Here is a 21,319-nt window from a genome sequence, read left to right as displayed (position 1 = left end):
GTTTGCTCCAGCCAGCGTTGTGTCTGATCTGCATGTGCTTTATGTCACTAACCAGGCTACCTCACATCAGATACTAAAGAGATTACAGCTGAATCCAAACTATCTGGTCTAGTTGATGGGATAAATCAGCTAAATGATCCAATGTCTGTTGATGTCTGATTTATACAAATCCACTCTATACATTGAAGCTGCCAAGAATTAATGTCTGATGGAGGTTCCAATGTAAGATAGATTTTTGGGATGGAAATAGACAAGTATTCATCAGTTAGGAAAGGAGCGATATTCCAAGCTGCATTCCATAACGTGCAGCCATCCTGCCTGATGAAGGGACGAAGGGTTAAATATGTGCAAACCGAGAGTACCAAATGATGAAATATAATGGATCACCTAACCTGCTCAGTGAATAAACCTGCTCCTCATATATAGGTCAGGAATCATATAATATACCTGCCATTGTTAATTTATCCCAGTAGCTATTTCAAACACACTCAGATTATAAATATTCAGTGAAAGAATGCATTTGTTTCAGAGCAAGATTTACCATGCAGGCAGGATTTAAACGGAGTTGAAATTATGCCATTGTCCACCAGGGCTGAGCTGTTGTATTAAGGGTATGTATTATTGTGGGATGGGATTGTCTGTAACCTCTCTAGGGGAGGATGTGACAGGTATTGGAACCCCATGAAGTATCTTGGGGGTCCATTATTTTAAATGAATGGGGAGAGCTACCATAGCTCCTCCGGGAAATAAAAATAGTCCATGGTGATTAAGACGAATCAGCCAGGTTGTAAACCTCCTGGGGAGGCTCACATATACTAGTTCATATTAAATTCTCCAAATACCAACAGACAAAGAAAGGACTTTTGGATAGACATTGTGAGATTAAACTGACTCTGAGCCTTCTTTCTGATCCTGCAAACAGATAGAACATTCTGTGCAAGGGGAGCCACCAATCCTTGTGGAAGGGTTGGAAGGACTTGCCCTACTAGGACTCCATAAGACTGATGAGTGATTGATGATAAGATTTTTAGCATGCATGTAATTTTATTTGTAACATGTTTTCTTTGTCGTGCTTTCACCTTAAGAATAAGTGTGCATGCTTATGAAAGACAGTATGGTAACTTGTAACTGCTGGCAATTATACAGTTCATAGCCTTTGTAGAGAAAGCAAAGCACAGATGCTAGCCTGTTTAGGCAGTCTGGCTTTCTGGGAATATCAGAGTAAGGCAGGGAACTGTGCAGCTTTTAAAGATCCTCTAGTCAGGAGGAAAGAGACATAGGTCTTTGCCCAAGGGATGTGAGAGCTGAGGAGTCAGGAGCCGAGAGTGGGTTTCCTCGAGGGACCACAGAGGTGGAATGCAGGTGCAATTTCCCGAACTGTGACATATGTTCTCTCCCCTAAAGAACTGGCTGTAACTAAGTTGCTTGACCAGTATCCTAGGATAACTCACATATTTATTCCCCGGACAGCTTTTAATCATTACTTGTCACAACCAGGACATGGTCAGTCATACCTAATGGTCAGTGTGGGAGTCAGAGCAACTCAAGTACCTGGAGATCAGAGGCAGGCCAGTGGGTAGACCAAAAGTCAGACATCAGGACCCAGGCAGTGTCAGGTTACCAGGAGATCAGGGTCAGCCACTAGGTTATAGACAACAATTGAATAACAAAGTCAAGGACAAACCAGGGTCAGAAGACAGAGTCTAAGGTCTATTGAAGCAGGGTCTGAAGCACAGACAGACAAGCAGCTTAGGTTGTTGCTCAGACAGCACCCCTTCAGGCCTTCCTGGTTTAAGTACTGGTGCTGGCCAATCAGTGAGCTGTGAGGGGATGCCACTTAGGACCTGCTGGGTGATTCGTTCTGCTGAGCCCAGGCTCACAGGGTCTTCCCAGAGGCTTTTGCTATAAGCTTTCTGTGGTGATTTGGTGGTGTCTATAGCCCATGGCCCAGGTTCCAGCACTTCAGGTTCTGACATCATATTTCAGCTGTACATATCATTAATATTTTGCTAGCAGGCCACCATTCAGTCTTCAAAAAACGTGAGTTGTTTAACAACCCTCCCATGTAATTTATCTCACTGGAACCTGTGGAGTGAGCTGTTAGTGAAGATCTAAGTGCCCAGTGCAAAGCAAGCAGGCTTTAATTCTTTCACACACCACCTCCGTACAGAGTTCTTGTTGTGCCATGGGAATGGGCAAAGCTGGAAAAGCATGTTGGAAAATTAGGTTGCAATTAGGAGGCAGGTTTTATGGGTTTTTTAAAGTTATTTCTTCATTATCATACACTTACTGGAATATCAGGAACTCAAATTTCATTTATTCTGATCTTCAGAATGGTTGAAAATACTTTGGAAAAGCTATTGTGACAAAGTTCCTCCTCTGCCTTGGTGGGTTCTGTGCTTTCTGGCGGATTTGCTCGCATCAGAGATTTATGGCAGTCCTCACTTTGGCTCCTTTTGTTAGTGGCACAAACCTGCCATTCACTTGGCTAACCTCATCACTGGCCAGCATGGGTGAAAGGAGGAGAACAATCCCTGCAGTCTCTGCTGGCACACCTAATGTGTTGGGGGACAGGCCAGAGATCTTCCCCTCTGGTGGGACCCACAGTCCAGATCAACTCCTCCTATATCAAATAGGGAGTTGTGGGGATAGGGGGAACCCGGGCCCGCCCTCTACTCTGGGTTCCAGCCCAGGGCCCTGTGGATTGCAGCTGTCTGTAGTGTCTCCTGTAACAGCTGCGTGACAGCTACAACTCCCTGGGCTACTTTCCCATGGCCTCCTCCAAACACCTTCTTTGTCCTCACCACCGAACCTTTCTCCTGATGTCTGATAATGCTTGTACTTCTCAGTCCTCCAGCAGTATGCCTCCTCACTCTCAGCTTCTGGTGCACCTCTTGCTCCCAGCTCCTCACATGCACCTCACTAACTGAAGTGAAGTCCTTTTTAAAACCAGCTGCCCTGATTAGCCTGCCTGTCCTAATTGATTCTGGTGGCTTCTTAATTGGCTCCAGGTGTCCTAATTTGACTGCCTTAATTGCATCCAGCAACCTCCTGATTGTTCTGGAATAGACCATTATCTTACTCAGAAAAAAGGGATCTGCTTAATCTGGGGCTAGTATCTCTACCTTCTATCACTCTCCTGTAGCCATCTGGCCTGACCCTGTCACACAATGTATTACAAGTTGGATAATTGGAAAATGATCACTAAACAGTGTATATATAGACATATACATACACTAATTTACTAATTGCCTTCACATAGTCACGCTAATGTAGATCATTGATTAATTTTAGATTATTTCTGTGTTGGTTCACAAGTTGCATTGGGAGACTCAGGCTAAAACTAGCAGCAATAACAAGATCGACAAAAACTATAGGAAAGTAGTCAAATAATATATTATGGGCAGAAAAAAAATTCCAACTATTTCTTAGGGTTAGAATATACTATATTTTATGGAATTGAAATCCCATTGTAGATGGTGTGTTGTCATTCCACAGTTATCAAAAGGAATCTAACAAAAGGATCTTTCTTATGTGGAGAGTCGTTGGTTCACAGCAATGCATTGGGAACATTCAGATAATGTGTTCTATCACTTAGATTGTAAGATCTTTGGGCCAGGCACCAGCTTTCTTATATATATGTAAATTTGGGGCTGAGAACCAAAGGGACCCTAAATCTTGATTGGTGCCCCCAGGAATTATTGCAAATATGTACATCATAATATTCCAAAATAGCTGGATAGATCGATGGTTCAGCCATATACGTTTAAAATTACCTATTGCAGAACTACAGCAGCAGCTGAGGTCTGTGTCTCACCCTCCCATGTTTAAAAGTGTCTGTGGTGTAAGGTAAGTATGGGAGAGGGTCTGGTACTGCATATTTACATGATTCAGCACAGAGCTCCTAATTTTCATCATATTCTCCTGATATTTGTTATTGTTCTTGCAGCCCCAGCTTCTGGAATCAGATTATTACCTCAGAAAATGTTGACCCCTTGTATTTTCAGAGAAAAGTTTGAGAATGTGAATCCTAAAAGCCACAACACCAGAAAGCAAGTAAAAAGAACCCAATTATTTATTATTTGATTTGTAAGCCCCTCTCGTGATTTTTGAATGCTTGGGGCTGTCAACACTGCATGCGAAGAGTTCCCAAGAGCAGTATTAAACATGCCCATCATGACCACCCATACTTTTGCCTCCATTTTCAATCTATGCACATACCTGACTGCTGCCTATTCAATTTCATCTTTGCTGCTGCTGTTACATGTAAACACCATTCTGCACACCCTAGGGAAAAGCATGTATGTAAGCTCTGCTAGAGAGCTGCATGAGAGTGATGTCACCGTGGTAGTGCATGAGACAGGATGTGCAAGTGACAGAAGAGTGAAGCTGGTGATGCACAAAGTGCTTCCAAATACTCAGGCAAACTGAAAAGACAAAGGAAGGTATATTTTTCTCAATCACTCACAGTTAAAATAACTTTAAGGGTTACACTTGCAACAATAGGTATAAAATGTCCATATAAAATTATTATTTCCAAGCTACCCCTTTAATGAATTAACTCTTCCAACACCCCACTGATATAGGTAAGAAATAGACAATACAGGAATCACATTGGCCATCACTGTAATTAAATCACCTCTGCGGCAACCAAGTACCATTGGATCTATCTTAACTTTGAAACCTGATATCAAAGTAGAAAGAAGCATCTATCAGCCACCTAGGTCAGGAGCTCTATGTAAGCAAGTTTGCAATCTGTCCTCTCAGTGTAGGTTACCACCAGCACAGGTAATTTAACTCCCCAAACTTACTTGGAGAGATTTAGCTCTTTCTCGAATCATCCTTCACCTTCATAGGATTTTACAGATTTTAACTGTATTTTTCCTGTTTATCACATACAATATGCAAATACTGATGATCATGCTTCTGTGATTAATAAACTTTCATCCCATGTTAGAAGAAGAGCTACATTAAGGAGATGTTCAGCACACAACCAGACTCTTATATTTTTGTTATTTTCATCTTTGGGGTACACATAATGATGAAGTGCTCACCCAGCTTTAATTGCCAGAGAGATCAACCACTCTGAACTTGGCTCTCTGCCACATTTCTTGAGATCTTCTATTGCTTTTCTGTTCAAAGTCCTGAACCCAGACAGATACCAGAACCAATGCATAGGATAAGTTGGTATTGGCCTTACCGGATTCCCTCATTTGTTATCAGAGTAAGATTTGCAGATTTAAGATTGGGAAAATCTATTTTGTGTCTCAGTTTCTGAAGTTTAGAATAGTTGAACATATTCATATGCAACAGATATTATTAGGCACTGTCATTGTTATCTGCTAATGGATGGAGCTGGAATGTTCTTCTGTTTAGTTCACACTTCCAGTAACATGCTACAATCTGCAGGGGATTTCTACTCCAAATATGCCTGGATTTTTTTGCAATAGCTCAGGATGGAGTGTCCCCACACTCATGATTTATTTGAAAGGGGAAATGTGGATATTTTTAAGCCTTATTTGCCAGCTGGGCTTTTTTGACTGTTCCACTTTGTTTTTTAACAGTGTTACCAGGTTCCAGTCTTTAGTTTTCATTAGACATACAGGGGTGCAACATATACGATGTGATTCCTGAACAATGTACCTGGGACGTCACTTGTGTAATATGTCACAATTTTGATCAGGTCCTTCTCTGCCCAGGTTTCTTACAATGAGAGTGACCCGGATCTATCTACCCCTGGATCCAATCCAAGTCCTCTAAGAACACAAGTTGTCATGTTAAATGCATTTGTTGCCTGTATACTCTGGCCTGTAAATGCGTGAACTACTGACTCTGCTCCTAATGCTGCATTGATATTGTAGTTCCTGTCCAAATTCACCCTTTTTCTGAGATGTATCTGTTCTTAATTCAAATAATAAGATAAGACTACTTTAAAACATATACCTTATTCTTAAACTCCTTCCCAAGTCCTTAGCGTCTCAACAAATGCTTCAAAGGATCACTATATGATGTGCCACAAACCAGTGAAACCCAGTAGTAAAGGAGGAGGTGTTGCTTTGCTACTGAACAGCATGGTACTTTCTGTAATGGTTGCCAACTACAGTATAAGTTAAAGGTGTATATGTACACCCCTTCTTCTGCTAGATGGAACCAGAACTGCTCAGATCTGTACCACAGGCCATCTACTGCAACAGCTAAGGCAGATTGTCCTATAGCTCAAGTGGTAGGGGCCTATGCTTTTGAAGAAGGTGGGTTTGTATTCTATCTCTATTGTCATTTTTGAAATTCTGAGTGGTCATGACATGCAGCTTAGTGACAACAGTTAAGCTCCAACGTGGCCACAGATTTGTTATATTATGTATTTAATCTTTATTATTACATTTGGTTTGGTGCACAGATCTCCCAAAACAATCCATGAGAAAGATTCAAAGAAAGAGCAGAAAAAAAATATAAGCAGTGTTTGTAGAACTCTGGTTTCACATACAACAATCCTAGAAAATCCTCCATCAGCCCATAGTCCCTGAACCAAACTAAGCTGCCTCCAGTCATCCTTGAAGAAGTAATTGTGGAGGGGGATTGAAGAGCATTTTGTAGATGTCAATTTTTTGGAGCCTTGAAAATACAACCAACATGCAGGTTCTCTATTTATCTCAATTTCCATGGCCTGTATTCAAATGAATCTCAGTTTCCCAGGCAGGATTAGAGGTGTCCAAGGCTCACAGCCATCACCAAAAGCCAAAACTTAAAAATAGTCAGTGATGGGTGAACCTCACATTTAGTTTCAGATAGGAATCTACATCTTTGGGTACTTATGTGAAGCTCTTGACCTGTAAAACTGAACAAGCATTCTTGTGAGATTTTCAGTATATCCTGACCCTGGTCAGTTTGGGAATGTCCCAAGACAGCCTTTCCCATAGTATTTTGTCTCTTTGAGTTCTGTCTCAGCACAAGAAGTTCAGAGACATGGATTAAAAAATAAAATAAAAAAATAATTTGGAGAAAATTAAGTTACCTGAAGTTTTTCAGATTGCAAAACAAATTCTGGTTGGGGCAAAGCTCAGTTTATTCTTGTTTTATTCAAACCTCTCTATCCTGATATTCTCTGATAACAAGAAGAAAACCACAGGTTAAGAGTGATGGAGAGAATTTGAAAGAACAATATAGTGACTAGTTCTGCAAACTCCTGGTCCTTGGATTTCCATATGGCAGGAAGAGAATCATTGCCATAGAAATATGACTTGTTACAATAGCAGGAGTGTTGTCTAGTGGTTGGATCAAGAAACTAGTATTGAGGGATCCTGGGTTCTAGTCTTGGTTCTGTTACTGAAACCCTGAGTAAGCCACTCACAGACAGATCTTCAAAAATGGCCATTGATTTTGGGTACCTCCATTTCTGAATGATCTAGTGTCTCATCCTCAAATTCTGGATGACACAGTCTCATGTTGGGCACTCAAAAATGAGGTACCCCAAATCAGTGGCCTCTTCAGAAAATGTTGACCTTAATTTCACTTGGTTTCATTTTAGCCAGCTGTAAAATGGGTAGAACTTAGCTACTCAATAGAAGTGTAGCAAATGTCATTGTAACAATGTTATTGTTTGTTGAGCACTTCCAGATCCTCAGATGAACGATGCTAAGTGTAGTGTAATGTCATTAATATTTCTGCTTGCTTGGCTCTCTACCACACCTGCCTTGCACTGAAACTTTGGGGGCATTATTGGCAGTAATTTTAACAAGTTGGAAAGGGCAGTAGCAAATTCACTGATCTCTGCATGGCTGGCTTAGCATGAGTATCATTAATATTTAGCATTTATATAGCCCTTTACTACTTCAGAATACTGTACCAGTATTAACTAACTCATTTTCTATGTTTATTTAAAATTACAAAATGAGAACAATGTGGCCTTGACTGTCTCAGAGAGGAAAGTGTATTCTCTAGCTTCTTCTCCTGAAGGATCATTGATGCTGTCTTTAATGTATATATTCAGGCTCTGGTAGTGCAGCTTTGGGCATCTCAGAAGTGTATAAAATAATAAGGCCTAAACTGAGACAAATGGCTTCCCTCAGCCATAGTGGGAGGACATGTAAAAGCTGTGATCTGGTAATGTCTAACTTTGAACACTCTCAAACACTTATGCGTGAAAGCTTGTTTCTAATGCAAATGTTGCAGTTCACATTCTGGTTTCTCAGTCCTTAGCCTGGGAGAAGAACAAAGAGATAAAAATAAAAGGAAAAAAATAAGTGCTGGGAATGTATCATAGTTGCTGTTATTTAGAGTGTAAGGCTCTTAAGGGAGGAACCTAGTCTTTCTGTGGTCTGTACCGCACCATAAGCCTTCAGCTGAGAATCATAATATAGAGTCCAAATGTGGGCAACATAACTCTTGAGGGAAACATTCTTCTCTCCCTACTAGATAGGGCAAGCTCATCCCTAACTAGAAAAAAAAACATTTTAAAAAGAAAAACAAATAACCCAGATGGAATCACCCTGCATTTCAATCACAGGGAGACTATCTGTAAATTCATAGTAGTATTGCGCTGCCCTGACAAGACAAAAAACAAAAGAAAACAAAACAAAAATCAAATAGACAATGTTAGATTTGGAAATCATGAATACAACAAGAGCCGTCATTGCCTTTCAATACCCATCTCTCTCTTCCATTTCAGACTCTGCTGTATTAAAGCCTTCATGTGTTAATAAAACCTGATGTCAATCAGGCCTGTTAGCATTCCTACAAGGGACACCTACAGATCCACCCATCCCTGTTAGCAAAGTTGATTGTTTGGAGAAAGAATATATCCCCATCACTGCCAGCTCCTCTGTGGGATCCTTTATATCAGTGGTTCTCAAAGCCGGTCCGCCGCTTGTTCAGGGAAAGCCCCTGGCGGGCTGGGCCGGTTTGTTTACCTGCCGCATCCGCAGGTTCAGCCAATCACGGCTCCCACTGGCCGCGGTTTGCCGTTCCAGGACAATGGGGGCTGCGGGAAGCAGTGCAGGCCAAGGGACATGCTGGCCGCCCTTCCCGCAGCCCCCATTGGCCTGGAGTGCCGAACTGCAGCCAGTGGGAGCTGCGATCGGCCGAACCTGCGGACGCGGCAGGTAAACAAACCAGCCCAGCCCACCAGGGGCTTTCCCTGAACAAGTGGCAGACTGGCTTTGAGAACCACTGCTTTATATCACTACAAAAACAAAGAGGTCTCTTTGTTTTGGGATGTGAAATCTCATTTATCTGATGGCTTTCCTCATGTTGTAGGATCATACTTGCTCTCTTCTAACATCCCCTGCTCAATGTCCTCTTAACTCAGATTTCCTTGCACATGTCCCTGCCCACAAAAGTGTCCGGAGTTGCTGAAGCAAAAAAAAACAAAAAAAAAGCCGGAGCGGCCAAAGCCGCAATATCGGGACAAATGGCGTCCCGACCGTGCATCGGTTGGGACGTGGGACAAAGACCTAAAGGTCGGGACAGTCCTGATTTGATCGGGACGGCTGGTCACCCTACTACACACAAATATCACTCATCTAAAACCACAAAAGTTGAAAATCTCTAGTTAAAAAAACAAAATATGAAATGGAAAAAAACATAAAAGACAAGCTGCTTGATTTTTTCAATGTTAGAAATAACAAGACTGTGCTGTCTTATTTATGTTGAGGCTAAGATACAGGGACAGGGCTCACTTCCTGGTGTATGGATAGGAGTCAAGTAGAAGAATGACTCATGCTAATGCCTGAGGATCTGAGTCTGGTGGTAGGACCCACAGAGGTATTTAGGTGTGTAAGTCCCTTCTTTAGGCCCCACTGTGACGCACAAAACCCTTGCTTAGCTGCTACCAAACCTGTTGGCACCTAAACTCACTCAACACCTAAGTTTTTCAGTAAAGGCTCCCAAGATGCCTATGTTTCTGCCTCTGAGCATGTACTCTGCTGCCTCCAAGTAAGTGTCCAGGCACCTGTCTCCCACCTACGCCCCAGTGTGACTCATGAACCATAGGAAGATAGGTGTTTGGTCTATTAAAATAGGTGTTGGGGCCTGATTCAGTAGGCATGCTCAGAGGCTGCCTAACTCCACACAAAATGGGGAAGAGGAGGAAGTCCTTCCTTATAACCGTTATCCCAGTGGTTAGAGTGCTTGCTTGTCATATGGCAGATCCCTGTTTAAATCCCTTTGCCTCATCAGGAGGAGGGAAGACTTGAACCAGGGGTCTCCCATAGCCCAGGTGCTAAAGGTTATCAAGGAGGGCTTCTTCCCTCCCAACTCTTTTGTGTGGGCAGCCTCCAAGCACACCCACCAAATTGGGCTCTGCATATGATATAAGCAGCCAAACAGCTATCTTTCCCCAGTTTGTGAATCACAAGCAGAGATAAGCATCTCCCTGCAGCCCAGACTTAGATGCTCAACTTCAAGAGATGTGTGGCGCTTAAGGCACACTCCTGCCATCACCATCTCCCATTGGCTAGCTTAGACAGATCCCTGCCTACAGTGCTGGCTGAGTGGATCATAGTCTAAGGGCTTGTCTACACTACCACTTAAGTCAATGTAACTTAAAAGCGTCACTGAGGGGTGTCAAAAAACACCCCCCAAGCGACATAATTTACATTGACTTACAGTGGTGTCTACACTGTGCTATGCTGGGGGGAGATACTTCTGCCTTTCATTGAGGTGGAGTAATTACACTGACAGGAGAGTGATTTCCTGTTGAAAAAGCGCATCTTCGCCAGATGTGCTATATCAGCGCCGCTGCATTGATACGGCAATGCCAATGTAGCGCGGTAGTGAAGACGAGCCCTAAGATGCCCGGAGTCTGGGTGCCTAACTCAGTCTTTGTGGATCGCAGCGTTGTTCCTGTGATTTTCTAGGCACCTAAATCCTTAGCATGAATACCGGCTTAGGAACCTATGAACTAAATTCTCCCAAACCCATTTGATCTGGATATTCATGCACTGAATAAAAGTGCTGTGTTATCCAACCTGCTCTCACCATGAGTGAATTGAAACTTCATTGCTTTGCACTTTGAATAGTCATTTACACCACTGCAAATAGGTTGTAAAAACACCACCCTCAGAATGGTGGCATTTGACACCCGTTGAGCACAGGTGTAAATGATGACACAAATTGCAAAGAAGTGGAGAATTAGGCCCTGCTGGCTGCTCTTTACCTCAGAACATGGTCCAGACCAGTTCTGCTTTCCCATTTCCCCCATGTTCCTATATTCAAATCAGTGATGCAGCTCCCCACTTTCCTCCCCTGTACACTGAGAACTAAATGAAAGCAACGTGAGTTACAAATCTTAGCAGAAAAAGGCTGTGCGGAACTGTTAAAAAAAAAAGCTTAGAATTTTTTGTTAGTGAGATCCAAACCTTTGAGATTTGAAGGCAAACTGGGGGAGGAGGAAGCTTTAAATATCCTGTGACATTCCTGCTGTCCAGATGAATAGAAGCAAACAGGACATCTTTTCACCATTAATTCACGGAACCAAATTGAACTGAATCTAAAAAAAAAAAAGATGATTTCACTAGAAAGAGATTCTGCAGTTAAATCATCAGCTGGATTAATGAAATCCAGACAAGAAAAAAAAATCTCATGAAAATATTTCTACTGCTATTTCTTTCCATTAAGGGAACATACGTTGTTTTATAGTAATTGCAAGTTAAAGTTACAACAATTTGGCTGGGGAGAGGGAGGGGTCTTTGTAGTTTTGCTAATGCAGGGATAGAAGAAAACCTTATTGCATGATCAGTGTTGTCAGATGTTGGCTGCATGTGTGTGTTCTTTCAGTATGCTGTCCCAGCTCTGCGCAGATAGCGGACACAGCAGATCTCGGTTGAACTGCACACAAAGACTACAAGACTTGATTAGGAGCGAAGGCACCCAGGCAGGTTTATTGCTGACGAAGCATGTTGCTAATGCCCTGGCTCAGTGGTTACAGGACCACTAACACATGTATGCTAATGACAATGGACCAGCTCATGAATGGTGGGACTTTCCATTACCCCTAGGCTAGACAAAGACACTGCCTCAGAGACCCCTCTTTATACATTGATACAAACAAGTTATGTATTGTTCCTCCGACCTGGTTAGTTACCACCCTTTACCTTGTACGCGTTGATTTGATCAAAACATCTCTATCCATCATCCTGACCTTATCTTTACGAGGGAGTTAGTGTGTCCTTGTATTACCTTCAGGGAGTGTGTTTGTACCATACTTGGCATTGGGGTATTCTGGTACCAACTTTCTGGAATGTATTTGCATGAGCGTCCTGCACATAGCATTTCTCAGGAATGTGTGTTTTTGCAATACCAGCCCTTGCCAGATTCTGTAGGTCTGCACACAGGCATGTTTTATAACAGGGCCCACCTTCTGCTCACAGCCTGTCTCTTGCTAACTTTTACTTTATATTAGCAAGGCTTGACCACTACTTTAGTTCAGGCCTCAGGACTCACATCTGGTCTCTTATACAAGGTCTCAGGATCTCTTTCTATTACAACCCAACTCGCTTCTTAATTTTAGATATAAAGGTGAACAATGGGAATGGCATATATCAATCTTATTTAATGTATTTTATGGCATTGTAAGATTACTGTGTGCATTTAAATGAACCTCACTTAGGAGCAGGCTCAGCATAAACTGCCTGGCTACAATAAAATATGTAAAGCCTCATTCTGTTGGCAAATATCCTACGCTATTATGTAACAATATAAATATCTTACATATGTATGTTTATTACAGGCAAAAAACTAGGTTGCATAGTCAAGCATTTGAAAGTTAGAAAATGCCAGAGTAATGGTTGTTCCTGTAATTTTATTTCTGTCCCGTTCTGCAGCTATCCTGTGCACTGAATGAGGCAGGCATCCTGTGGAGAGAATAGTACACAAGTTTGGAATTAAAGAGTATATTATGATGCGTAAACACACACAGAGGACAGAATTAAAGTGGCAGCACAAGCAATCATTAATCTAGCGTTACTTAACTTCTGCATGTTTGAGTTTGCAGTCTAAATGATGTTCTTTCAACATATTTTTGCTTGTATATAATTTCCTGTGTGTTTTTAAAAGAGTAAATATAAAACAAAATCTATTACATACAACTGCAACCAGCCATCTATCATGCATCAACAGCAGAATTTGAACACTGAACCTTTAGCACTGTCTGAGCAGTGGGAATGGGGGTCCTGCCCCAGAGGTGGGGATGGACTGTTGGAGCTCTATGCTGGGTTTGGAAAGGTGTATACTCAAGGTGAAGTGAGTATGGCCCTCTCCCCCTTTCCTTTTCTACAAGAGGTTGCTCCCAGCACACAGTGTGTGCTGCTGCTGTTGCTTTGACAATTACATGGGCCCAGCCTTTGAGAATGTTTCTATTCATATATTATTTTGCCCTGCTGCCAAATTTTTGCTGACAATGCAAGTGACAGAAATAACGACTTCTAACGCTTTATAACTCAGCCAAACCAGAACAGAATTCCATGGGGAAAGCAAAATCAAGACTCTAGCCCCAGCCTTTCTCCCTTCCAAATTTCAAAGGCCTACTGCAAAGGAGAGGAGAGAGACTCCCCAAGAAATCACAAGATAATATAAAGTGTTAGTCCATTTAAATACAGATGTTGCCACCAGATTCCCCTATAATTAATTCATCTTTCTGCTTAGGTCCAAATTCTGCAACAAGCTCCATACCTGGAGTAGATTGCAGGATCAAAGCCTTTGATTGTTAAGCCCCAGCATTATCTCTACAGCTCGTTGCGTATTCTGAGTATTGTATGAACACATATAATAACGAATGAATGAATGAATGAATGAATGCATATAGCATCTTTTAGAGAAAATGATTACAAAAATATTGAGGCCCTGATTTGCCAAGTGCTATGTATGGGGTAACTTGAATAAAGCTAAGCATGCACATAAGTCTTTACAAGTTTAGGGCCTTATAAGACTAATAAACCTGAGCCAAAGTTTTCAAACCTGAGCACTTAAATCTTAAAATATTTGAACAAGTGGCATGATATTCATGGGTGATGAGCCCCAACAACTCACTTTGGTGGGATTACTGAGTGCTCATCATTTTGAAAATCAGGCCACTTATTTAGATGCCTACACATGGATTTAGTTGCCTAATTTTTGGTAGATAAATTTGAAAACGTTGGCCCTAATTTTTGAAATCCACGCTCCCTTTTGTCAATTTTCTCTTGCTAATAATTGCGAGTTGAGTTATTGGCCAGCACAAATGAGGATGTGCTTGCACCCACAGATCAGGTAGTTAGACTTCCACATGAGGTCCTTATTGGAAGGTACAAATGAAGCACCCAGTATCAGATCTCTCTAAAATTAAGATTTTAAACTGTGTGTGACATCTTTCATCCACCCACCCAGATACATCAGCCACTTCAGTGCAGCTACCTCTAGGATGCCAGAGCAACTCTGAACAGCAGTTCAGAATAAGCAGTGAAGAACAACATCCAACTGAAACTTCAGGTGAAATTTAGGGAGGCAGAATATAATTATCCAAATTCTAATCTGTGCAGGATGCTGGAGTTAACATCATGACCCTTGAGAACATCCCTGACCTGAATCTCTGATGATCACAAATGGCCTCCATTTTGCATCTTATCCAAAAGAGAACATGTATAGAAACACCGGGCCCCTTAACAACCTGTGGCATTGATTCAGTACCAGAGGGAAGAGTGCTACCTAACAAATCGCCAGAACCACTGCATGATGCGCAATCAGTAGGATCAGTGTCTGTGTTTAAACATGTATATTTTGTGCACGCTTATTGTGTAATTTAAACTCTTGTATATGTCGTTTGTGCTAGGTAGGCCCTACATTTTTCACAGTTCTTTGTGCTAGTAGCTCTTGCACTTGTTCCGATCTAAGAGGGCCACATTTCTGACAGGGCAGTTATTAATTCTAAATATTAAAGAAACATAATTCCCACTGAACTGCACAGTAGGGTTTACATAACATATTTCCTTTTGTGGAGTCCAAATCTCTTCCATGCTGCCATTTAATCCCCATGTTAAATCCTGTTTGAATATTTGAAGCAACCATCCTGGGATCTAGGAACTGTGAGTATTCTGGGATTCCCTGCGGGAGTCACGTAGGTAGTTCACCAACTGAGTCTGTTTTAATCAGTCTTTAAAGACCATTTTAATAGAAACAATTGGGTCATATTCCAATTCTTATGTTCCTAAAGCTGGATGGACAGATTTGGACAACAGCTTCTCAAATGAGCAATTATTCTACCCTCCCCTTCTTTGGTAGGAAAGCAGATGGTAATTATTGATGCCAGGCAAGACTAATAATCCATCTTTTCACAGGACATACACAGCATAGTAAATGCATCCACTTCCCCAGTCACATGCCTTAACCATCCCCTGAAGGGACAAACTCTAGGTGTGAATGGGATTTCTATCTCAGAGTCCACTCAACCCTTGGTCTTTCTGCTGAGACTGCCAACAAGTGTGGCAGGTTTTGTGACCTGTTCACTGGGACTGAGACCCACCAAATGGGAGTCCTATGGCACCATCCCACCTATACTGGATTTTCAAACATCACAGGCTAGAACTGGCCTATGGTTGTATTAATAAATCCATTTTTGGCTCTCGAAATGTTTTCTGTAAACGTGTAGGTTCAAGGAATTGAAAAGCAAAGGGGTGGTACCGATTGGAAGTTAATGCAGAGAATGATCTTCCACCTTGTGCATGTTTCACAGCTCTGCCACTGTACTGAGGCCGAGTGGCCTCCCTCTAGACTTGGGAGCAAGGGACCTCCACCCTCCCCCGGTAGGAAGAGCTAGACCTGCCCACCCCCCCTCACCAGAAATACCAGGGCAGGACAGGAAGTATAAAGGGCGGGGGGAGGGTGCGGGCTGCAGCTCAGTTGAGCGAGAGCCACAGAAGGAGACAGACTTCTCCAGTCTGCTGCTGACCGCCACAGCTGAGCCCATGCTGTGCAGCACCCTGCTTCTGGAGGAAACCGACCCTTGAAGGAGTTGCCAGGACTGCCATCCACAGTATACTCTGGGGAGACAGAGGACCCTTGGACCACAGAATCCCCTCTCCAGACTGTGGTAGGGATTAGCCCAGGGAAACCAGATTTTAGTCCAGTTTTGTTGTGGGAGCAGCAGTCAGCGTGTTGCAGCTGGATTCCCCACTGATCCAGTAGGAGAACACTCTGCCACTGTTAGGGCTCTGGGCTGGGATCTGGTGGAGTTGGGTGAGCCCGGGTCTCCCTACTTCTCCCTGCTTCCAACCCCACCGCTGGGTTGGCGGCCTTTGCACCCATAGGCCAGAAGGCCTGTCCTTGGCTTGTGGCTTGCCCTCGTCAGGAGATGGTGAGCCTTAGATTGAGTGTTTGCTGGCTGCCTTAGCCAGGAGGCTTAGGCTAAAGCCTGCCGCCTGCTCTGCCCTGCCCAAAGGGCCAAAGCCTTAGGCTGTTAATTACTGCCAGCCCCAGCCAGGAGACTGTGGGCTAAGGACTGCTCACTGCTCTGCCCCGCCCGAGGGGGCTAGAGCACCAAACTTACTGGTTGTTTCTCTCTGCTAGGCGACTACAGCGTTATAGACTTCTTACTGCTTGGCCCCGCCAGAAGGAGAAAAGCCTGAGTGCTGATGCCTGAAACACAGTGAGGTGAAGTTGCCTCCCTCCCCACTTGAGAGCGAGGGACCCCTACAGCTACTGATTAACTGTTCTGACAACAAAATGAATAGTCATGGTGCTGTTTGTGGGTGTACCAAATACTTTCCTCTATGGACAGAATGAACAATAACTCAAACATAAATAACAACAAGAAATTGCTGGTGACATTTTATTCAGCAAGTCAGCATTGAGTGTAATGAGTGTATTTTTCCTAAAGAGTTCCTCACTGATTGTTGATATTATGGCTGATTCCAGTGCTACTTAATAACTCACCTTAAAATAATATTCTCCATGGGTGAAATTCACTCTGCAGAGGTCCTGCCCATAAACTCTGCACCACTTAAATCCTCAAATTACCCTTAAGTGGAATTCATTAAGTGAGCCTGGGGTTGACCATTGGCACAAGGATGAATTTCACCCTGTAGGAACAAATCCCAGATTATAATAAACAAAATAAAAAAGCTGGATCTTGAGATCTTCCTTAATTTTCATGAGAGTTTGCCTTAGTAAAAATCTCAGGATTTGACCTCAGAAGTACAAGCGATGACTCTATGCTGCATAAAATCTTGTTGTTACCCAGGCAGTTTAACTTGTGGCTTTCTTCAACTACCTCAAATTCCAAAACCCATAGAACGCATCTAAAAAGAAATCAGCTCTGTGTATATGTCTGCCGTGTGTGTGTGTGTCCGTGTGCGCGTGTGTACGTACATGAGTGCATACATATTATTCTTCATTCTGCTTAAAGTTATTTGTTGTCACAAATCATATTCTAGCAAACTACAGAATGGAAAATATGCCAGAGTTGATGTACAGTGTATAGAAAAGCTACACAAACATATACTAGTGATTTCAGAAACCAAAATGAGCCAAACTCTCATCTGCAGTGGAAAGTTCCAATTCATTAGACCTCCACATCTGAGAGTGAGTGGGGGACTTGTTTGCTGCACTTATGGGAAAATGATATTCCCTGTTATTATTTAATTTTTGTGGTGCACCATAAGTATACAGGTTTCAGAGTAGCGGCCATGTTAGTCTGTATCCGCAAAAAGAAAAGGAGGACTTGTGGCACCTTAGAGACTAACAAATTTATTTGAGCATAAGCTTTTGTGAGCTACAGCTCACTTCATCAGATGCATTCAGTGGAAAATACAGTGGGGAGATTTATATACATAGAGAACATGAAACAATGGGTGTTACCATACACACTGTAACCAGAGTGATCACTTAAGGTGAGCTATTACCAGCAGGAGAGCAGGGGGGGGGGAGAGGGGGGGAGGGAACCTTTTGTAGTGATAATCAAGGTGGGCCATTTCCAGCAGTTGACAAGAACGTCTGAGGAAAAGTGGGGGGGTGGGGTGGATAAACATGGGGAAATAGTTTTACTTTGTGTAATGACCCATCTACTCCCAGTCTCTATTCAAGCCTAAGTTAATTGTATCCAGTTTGCAAATTAATTCCAATTAAGCAGTCTCTCCTTGGAGTCTGTTTTTGAAGTTTTTTTGTTGAAGTATTGCCACTTTTAGGTCTGTAATCGACCAGAGAGATTGAAGTGTTCTCCAACTGGTTTTTGAATGTTATAATTCTTGACATCTGATTTGTGTCCATTTATTCTTTTATGTAGAAACTGTCCAGTTTGACCAATGTACATGGCAGAGGGGCACTGCTGGCACATGATGGCATATATCACATTCGTAGATGTGCAGGTGAACGAGCCTCTGATATTGTGGCTGATGTGATTAGGCCCTATGGTGGTGTCCCCTGAATAGATATGTGGACACAGTTGGCAATGGGCTTTGTTGCAAGGATAGGTTCCTGGGTTAGTGGTTCTGTTGTGTGGTGTGTGGTTGCTGGTGAGTATTTACTTCAGGTTGGGGGGCTGTCTGTAAGTAAGGACTGGCCTGTCTCCCAAGATCTGTGAGAGTGATGGGTCGTCTTTCAGGATAGGTTGTAGATCCTTGATGATGCGTTGGAGAGGTTTTAGTTGGGAGCTGAAGGTGATGGCTTGTGGTGTATTGTAGAAACACATCAACACTTCCCCCAACCCTCACCTAAACACACCGAGGATCTGACTGGGAGGGGGGTTGCTCTGGGTTTGGAGGGGAGAGGGGAGGTTCTAGTGACAGAAGGGCCAGATTAGGGTGTTTGTATCTAGAAGCCCTCTCGTTTAGACCATCAGTTTTGATAGTAATTAAAATCCTTGGTGGCCAAGAGATAGTGCTGGCCTGGAGCTGAATGTTGGAAGGCTACATGAAAGAAGTGGCTTTTATAAAGGGATTTGAAAGAGAAAAGAGGGGACATCTGGAGGACAAAAAGTCAGAGGTTCTTTTGAAGGTGTGAAGTCAGAGGTGGTCAGGGACAGTTTTTGTTCCACAGACGTCAATGTAAGTGTTGATCCTGTCTAGCACAGGCACATATATAAACACAGGCAAAAAGTGATGAACAGAGCATGGAGTGCCAGAGCATTTGCTCTCAGATCTGCATGGTCACCAGATTATTCCTGCCTAACAGTAGGTGCTTGGTGTAAAGGGAGGGTTTATAGCTAAACATCTCAGTAGCATGCTACACTTTAGCCCATGTCTCTTCAGCACCTCACTTCATTTTACTCAGCTCTCTTGACAATTAGGGAGCTGATTCCCATTCTGTGCAAAATACTGTCCCTCTCACATGACCTTACTTACAGCTATAGTCCAACTCACACTTCTGCTGGAAGGCAGCAGGTTTGTATTCTTTGCTACCCACTCCAAATGAATTTGCAGGATCAAGACCACAAAATATGCAGAAATTATTTCCCACCCAATGTTCCTGGGTCAGCATTTGGTGTTTTACCTGTAAGAATATTGGCATAACGATTGCTTATGAAATGGACTATAACAGTGAGATGGCCTGTGCTGTTGACAAGTCTTGAAAATATCTAAATCCTCATAATCTTGGGTATTCTGCTATGAGGAAATAAAGTACCTTAACTTTTTGCAGTTAGTTCTGTTTTTCTGGCTGGAGGTCAAGGAAAATGTCTGCTTAACATCCTACAGCTTGATCAATCTGTGTTAAGGAAAAATATGGCAACAGAATGATGGGGTATGGAGAATAGCGTGACTGTAGCTCAAAAGAGGATGGCAGAAAGCACTATTGTTGGAATTCCAGTACTTGTAAATTGAAGCCAGCTGCTACATGCTATTCTGTACGTTGTTACAAAATCTTGAAAGTGACTTATAGAGGAACAATGTGTTGTTGACTATTTTTAGTGAGTGTGACCTTCAGTATTGCAAAGGGACTTCAAAATTATGCTTGCTGTAGAACTGTTGGGTCCGATTTTCAGTCTAAACATTCGTAGATCTCTAGTTTTGTGCCTCTAAAATTCCACATGCTAATAATTTTACATATAATTTTGCATTCATAATTATTTGCAGGTGCAATCAAAAACACATCAACTTCTAAGTGCCTCATTTTTAGATGGAGTTGGGAACCAAGACAAATAAGTTGCAAACTGAACCCACCACTTTTTGTGCCTGCAATTTGACCTACTATTAGTGATATGGCATCATTGTTGTACAAGGCATTGTACACCAGGAGAAAGGTGCAAAACATGAATCAGGTCTTTGCTACAAGAAACTTATAATTGCAGGTATCATAGGCCTCATGCTCAACTGGTGCATGAGCATAGGTCTATCTAGCCCATCATGTGCACAGAACAATTCAAGCTAAAGCCAGATGTTCTGGTACAATACAAACACAGCACAATGGGTGTCATTACATCCAGAATACTTCACAGAACAGGATACGCATTCAGGAGTTTCTAGGAGGAGGGGGGAAAGTTGAGGCTTAGTGAAAATTAATTGCAATCACCTGCTGATCTAAGTATCCAGAGTGTCATGAAAGAAGGTGCAAAGTCAGAAATGAGTGAAAGCAACAAATTGGAAATGATGGAGGACAGGGAGTGGGTGGACACAGAATGAGATGATGGCTGAGGTACATATATTAATCCTCTAGAGCCCCAATGCACATTGGACATTCCCTCATTTATCTAGAGGAGTTGCAATTCCCATTCTAAATAATAGAAAGCTCCCTTTGGCACAGCAGCAAAAGTGCCTCAATCACTGGCTTTAAAAAGTGCTGAACATTTGAGGTGATAAATTTGCCAAGTGCTGTGGGGATAGAAACTTCAGAGGGGGGTAGCAATGTGAAATCAATGATCTAATGTGTGGAGAAGTAAAAAAGAAGGTCTGTAAAAAATACCAGCTGTCTCTATGAGCTATACCACCATAATTCAAACTCCCACTAAACGGTGCTGGAGTCTGGATTTGCACCCTGGAATATATACCTCTTTTCCAAGAGCAGTGATAATGTCTTGCCATATGGTCAAAGGATGGCTTGTCTGAACAGTAAGTATGTCACTCTTGAATTATCATTGTAATATTAAGTCAAAATTGAAAAGGGAGAGGAGCACAGAGCAGTAATAAATGTTGCCATTGTTAATCTGAGTTCCCTCACTCCACCAAAACTGTCATCATAAAGATTAGAGAGAGAGCATTGGCTTTGTCCTCCTTCCAGAGAGAGAGAGCTTGGAAATAGGCATATGGGTTAACATTTGCTGTGGTTCCCCTTCTTGTGGCTGGCAGCAAGGCAGTAGTTGGTAGGACCACCCTGATAAAATGGCAGGAGGTGGCTAGTTGAGTTTCCACTGAAAAAAGTAAGT

At 42.5% G+C, this 21,319-nt stretch overlaps 1 long non-coding RNA gene across 1 annotated transcript; it reads left to right on the top strand.

Annotated features, from left to right (window-relative positions):
• The first annotated feature begins 2,942 nt into the window (after positions 1 to 2,942).
• On the top strand, positions 2,943 to 16,587 carry LOC122466209. The gene is made up of 3 exons (XR_006291561.1): positions 2,943 to 3,172; positions 7,057 to 7,070; positions 16,577 to 16,587. It is a non-coding gene; the product is annotated as an uncharacterized LOC122466209 (long non-coding RNA).
• Positions 16,588 to 21,319: the final 4,732 nt, after the last annotated feature.

The sequence above is a fragment of the Chelonia mydas genome, chromosome 6 (assembly GCF_015237465.2).
Source record: "Chelonia mydas isolate rCheMyd1 chromosome 6, rCheMyd1.pri.v2, whole genome shotgun sequence".
NCBI lineage: Eukaryota > Metazoa > Chordata > Testudines > Cheloniidae > Chelonia > Chelonia mydas.
The sequence above is the reverse complement of the archived record's forward strand: the minus strand, read 5'-3'. Positions and strand labels throughout refer to the sequence as shown.